Below are 5,858 nucleotides of genomic sequence, written 5' to 3' on the forward strand. Positions count from 1 at the left end.
CGCGGCAATGTCCAAGGGACTGTACGTGTGAATTCCTTCCAGCCTGGGAATCCCACCTGATTTGTTCTGCAGTAACAAGAGACGGCTATTCGAAGCATTTGTGGGAACTCTAAAACTGCCCGTGGGGGAAATGGACACATAATTCGGGGTAGGATGTGTCATTCTTGGCCTGAATCCTCACGTTCACCATAGATCACCCAACCCAACAGCACCTCATCTCCTATATACGCCATGGGTAGGTCCGGGACTCCAGCCTCTGGCCACACACCTGAGGTCCTGGACCTCGCAGCCACAGTCACAGCTGGGACGTTCTCAGTCTTGCTCCTGATGTGAGTTCGACTCTGTAGTTTATGGAGGTCCCCACATGGTGCACACTAAAGTGGCCTCAGACTCACCTGGAGGGTACATGTGAAGGCACGGTTTGTGAGATGCCAGCCGGCACGTGAATCCCTGGGTCCAAGCTGAGACGTGAGAACGTGGACTTCTAACAAGCTGATCCTCAAACTTGGCATGACCAGAGGGCTGGAGAAACGCTGGGTCCACCTCCAGATATGGCATGGGGGGGGGGGCACTGAGCATCGGAATGTTCCCCAGAGTTCTAATACCCAGCAAAGTTTTGGGACCACCATCTCTGAGAGAGAGAGAGAGAGAGAGAGAGAGAGAGAGAGAGAGAGAGAGAGAGAGAGAGAGAGAGAGAGAGATTGAGATTAGAGGCCCTTTCTCAATGAGTCTCAGTAAGCTGTGTAACTGCTTGATGTGGATATTTTGATCCTATGGGGTGGCTCTGTGGAAGCCTTCATGGTGCTGAGAGACTGCATTAAACAAAGTAAGACACCAATAGAAGATACTGGGGCGTGTCCAGTGGGGAGGGACAACCAGACTCTCCAAGACCTCTGAGAACGTGCATTGGCTGAGGTTGCCTTTCAGCCTGGATCCAAAGCTGGTTGGGATGCCCTGGAGCATCTATCAGGCTGACTTCAAGACTCCTTCAAGCCCTCACAGCCGGGAGCTTAACTTGAGAGAGCCATCGAAAGACACATGGCCATTGCCTGGAAACTGCATCGAAAATCTCTACTCTGGACTTTGACTTCCTTGTCCTTTCGGGTAAACACATATTCAGCAAAGGACCGAGCATCAGGCTTTCCTATTGTGCCTCACACAATGCAACAATTCTTACTTAAAAGGTAAAGACCCAGGCTGGAAAGATGACTTAGTGGTTAAGAGCATGTATGAGGCTGGAATAATCCCAACACTTGAGAGGCAGAGGCAGGTGGATCTCTGTGAGTTTCTGGCCAACCTGGTCTATATAGCAAGTTCCAGGCCAGCTGAGATATGTACTAAGACTCTGTCTCAGAAAAATAAAATAAAATAGAGTGTATACTGCTCTTCCAGAGGACCTGAGCTCAGCTTCCAGCACCAGTGTGGAGTGGCTAACAACCAAGGAATATCATCCTCTTCTGGCCTCCATAGGCCCTGTGCACAAGTCCACCCACAGACACACCCACACACACACACATGCACATAAATAAGGCAAAGATTGGACTGTTTGGAGTCATGCTGCATGCTGTTTACAAGACGTAGAGGAGATAACAGCCAATTCAGCACAGGATGAGCACAGAGCTGCTGTCTGCAGAGACCATCGCTAGCCTTTCTCTGGTGCTCTTGTCTCCCACAGCTGTGTGGCAGCTCTGAGGGGATGGCTTCCCCAGGGCAAGTGTCACAGCTCTGAAGAAAAGGTATCCTGGCAGTCAGGAGCCAAGGAGCACCACAAACTGCACACAAGAGATTTATTGAGGGTGGCAGGTTCTGCTCAGCCAAGAAGCTGCATAGAACTGAGCAGAAGACAGGGTTTATATAGGATTTCTGGGAAAGGGGTGTTTTCCAGGGTGGAGATTTCCAGGGTGGGGATTGGAGATTTTCAAGTCCTGAGCTTAGGAAAAGCCTAGGCATTGGTGAGATTTCAAGCTCGGGGATTGGTGGGTTTTCAAGTCCTGAGCTTGGCCTTTTGCTCTGTACGGCAGAGATTGGCCATCTGCATCTAGAGGGGCCGGGTCCAGCCATTCTGTGGCCCACAGAATATGTCCTATAGACAGAGCCTGGTGGTTGGAGGTCCTAAGGGGAGGTCCTCAGGGGTGGGGCCTGGCCCTTTGCATGCACCTTGAGGGACTTAATAACAGTTATTCCTTAAACTGGCTGCTCTTGGGTGGGGAGCAGGAGAGACGATGGCCCCAAAGTTGAGAGCACTTGCTGCTCCTCCAGAGGACCCAAGTTTGGTCCCAGAACCCAAGTCACAACTGCCTATAACTGTAGTTCCAGGGTATTCAGTGCCCCCGCCTGGCCACTGTGGGCACCTGCACACATACACATAAACAAAGACAGAGACACACAGGCACACATAAATTTAAAAAATAAATATTTCAAAAGTCTTTTTTTAAGAGCTAACTGTTCTATGGTGCCCCTGGACTCCATCTGCCATGTCCAGCTGGTGAGGCCACAGGTCCTCAAGCCATGAATAAGGTGGGAGAATCCAATGGGATAATATACCCGTCTTTTCAAATCTCCAGCCTCGCTCATAGCCAGAACGTCTTCCCACAAGGAACTCACCCTCTCTGGGCAGACACCAACTGTCCTACAGTTTGTTCAGTCCCGTGACTAACTGCCAGGATTTAGTGCAGGCCCCTGGCTTAGTGGTACAAACCCTACTTCAATCACAAGTTTAGAACTCCTATATTTGTGGTCACCGCCCATGGGTTTTGTTTGTTTTGTTTTTTTATAAAGATTTATTTGTGTATTTTATGTTTGAGTCCTCTGTCTGCATGTACATCTATACACCAAAAGAGGGACTCAGATCTCATTACAGATGGTGGTGAACCACCATGTGGTTGCTGGGAATTGAACTCAGAACCTCTGGAAGAGCAGTCAATGCTTTTAACTACTGAGCCATCTCTCTAGCCCTTCACCCTGGTTCTTCCCACAGAAACTCTTAAGTCCCTTGAAACCATCTAAGCACAGATTGTTTGTTGGTTTCTGCTGAAGGGCTTCTGGATGGGCTCTTGGGAAGATTCAGGCAGGATAGAGGTCCAGCATCAGGAAGAACAAGTCTGGAAAAGACTTTTGTAACCCCAGCTCCATCTCCATAAATACATAAATAATTAAATCCAAAAACATAAACTGAGTCAAGCAGTGGGGCGCATGCCTTTCTTTAATCCTAGTACTCGGGAGGCAAAGGCAGGTGGTTGGTGAGTTTGAGGCCAGTCTGGTCAACAAAGTGAGTTCCAGAACAGCCAGGGCCACACAGAGAAACACTGACTCAAGAAAAAAAAAAAAAAAGGCTTTGTGGGAGCCTAAGCAGTTTGGATGCTCACCTTACTAGACCTGGATGGAGGTGGGTGGTCCTTGGACTTCCCACAGGGCAGGGAACCCTGATTACTCTTTGGGCTAACGAGGGAGGGGGACTTGACTGAGGAGAGGCGGTGGCAGGGAAGAGTCAGAAATCTTTAATAAATTAAAAAAAAAACTCAAAATAAAATAAAGAACCAGATTGAAAACCAAAACCAAACATATTTTCCGTCTTAAGTATCCTATAGCACTTCCCAACACCCAACAGGATGCTTATACACACCATATGCACCCACCGCTATGGCGACATTCTTCAAAAGCTGTCGCTTTATCCTTGATCATTTCCCCAGTGGTTTGAGATGCCTATCTTTAAGAAGTGCGGTGAGGGAACTGGAGAGATGGCTCAGAGGCTAAGAGCACTGGCTGCTCTTCCAGACGTCCTGAGTTCAATTCCCAGTACCCACAACAATGGCTCACAACCATCTGTAACAGGATCTGATGCCCTCTTCTGACTGCATGCGTACATGTAGACAGAGCACTCATACATTTAAAAAATTTAATTAAAAAAGATGTATGGTGAGTTCATGCTTGTTTTCTGTGGAGTGCCAGCCTCTCGGGACTGAGGTCCTCATGAAGTACAGAACAGAAAGCCCCTCGAGGACTCAGGCTGTGCAGTGGGTGAGTGGGTCAGCTCTGACTGCTGTGTGGGAAACTTTGGAGATTTCCCAGTAGGGTGCTTTTAGTAATGGATCTCAGGAAACAGAATGAGTCCCTTTCTCATCTGGGAACTGGAACGCGACATGCAGCTTAGGCAGGTTTGCTTGTCTCCAAGACTGCAGATCTGAGGTGCCTCCAGCCACGGCAGTGGGATGGATGGCTGTCACTAGTACCCGTGCTCCAGACATCCTCACTCACACCTACAGAAAACACAGCGGTTGCTTTTCTGCCACAAGACGCCTGACACATTTACTTGGGCTCGTGGCTTGGTCCAGTCTGTTACGATGGGGAAGGAACGGCAACCGAGCAAGCGTGGAGTGCTGGCCACATTGCATCTGCAGTCAGCAAGCAGACAGAAGTGAGAACCTGTCTTAGATTCCACTGCTGTGATGAAACGCCGTGACCAAGTTGGGAAGAAAAGCGTTTATTGGGCTCACACTTCCACAGCACTGCTCACCACCGAAGGAAGCTGGGACAGGATCCCGGAGGCAGGAGCTGATGCAGAGGCCACGGAGGATGCTGCTTACTGGCTTGTTCATTATGGCTTGCTCAGCCTGCTTTTTATGGAATCCAGAGCCGCCAGCCCAGGGATAGTACCACCAACCGTGGACTAGGCCCTCCCCCATCAATCACCAATTAGGAAAATGCCCTACATGTTTGGCTGCAGCCTGGTCTTACAGAGGTATTTTCTCATTGACACTTCCTTCTCTCAAAATCTGTGTCAGGCTGACATGAAAGAAGCCAGCACAGCACTGAAGTTCTGTGTTCTTCTATCCACAGGATAGCCTATGGGGATTATCCTCCTCATCATGATTCTGAGACTGTGAGTAAGTAGGAGGAGGCTGTGCTGGTAAAAACCGATGCAGAAGCTGCAGCTCAAGACTCCTCTAAAGTTCAGAGGATTCACTCTAGCAACTAGGCCTTTACAAGCAGCCCTGAGAAAGGCATTGCAAGAAAGGACCTTACTGGTTTTTCAAGTTTTCCCAGTACATGAGAAAGATAACCCAAATAACCCAGGTCAGTGGCCACAATGCTTTGTTTCTTTCTCTTTTTAGTTGGGTTCCAGGGATTACCCAGACTACTGAACTATATACATCAAGCTGCATTGGGAGTATTATGAAATAAAATATGGGGAGATGCGGGGCACTAACGTATCCCTGTATGAATGAGCGTTCATGGCATGAACATGGCCATGTCAAGGACTTTGGTACCTCAGACCCATGGAAATGGCGAGACTTCCCCTGGTCTGAGTCCAGATGTTGACAGTGTATGACTGAGGTATCAACCACAGCTTCTCCTTCTGGATAACGGCAGCCTGAGACTGTGCCCTTCAGAAACACCCTTCACAGAGTTAACTAACCCAGCTCCTCATTCAGCTGTGTGTAATAAAGGCGTTGAGTTTCTGAGCCGCAGGTACATCTCCATCAGAATGCACAGCCCACCCAATCCCAGTTTTCTGTGTGCCGTGTCTTCACTCTCCATTGCTGCACAGGTCACTGGCAAAAGTATATACAAATGTATCAAATATAAACACTTCTCGGGCTGGCAAGACGACTCAGAGGTTAAGGGCACTGGCTGGCCTTCCAGAGGTCTTGAGTTCAGTTCCTAGCACTCACATGGCAGCTTACACCTGTCTTAACTCCAGGTCCATGGGATCTGACACCCTCACACAGACATCCATGCAGGCAAAGCACTGATGCACATAAAATAAAGATGAAGAATTAAAAATATTAGAAAAAAGAAAGAAAAGGTGATGAGTTATTAAGTGATGTGTTTGTACATCAAAGTTGGCAAGTTAGCTT

This window comes from Alexandromys fortis, unplaced genomic scaffold, assembly GCF_014885135.2.
Source record: "Alexandromys fortis isolate MF-2015 unplaced genomic scaffold, M_Fortis_MF-2015_v1.1 scaffold_128, whole genome shotgun sequence".
NCBI classification, from domain to species: domain Eukaryota; kingdom Metazoa; phylum Chordata; class Mammalia; order Rodentia; family Cricetidae; genus Alexandromys; species Alexandromys fortis.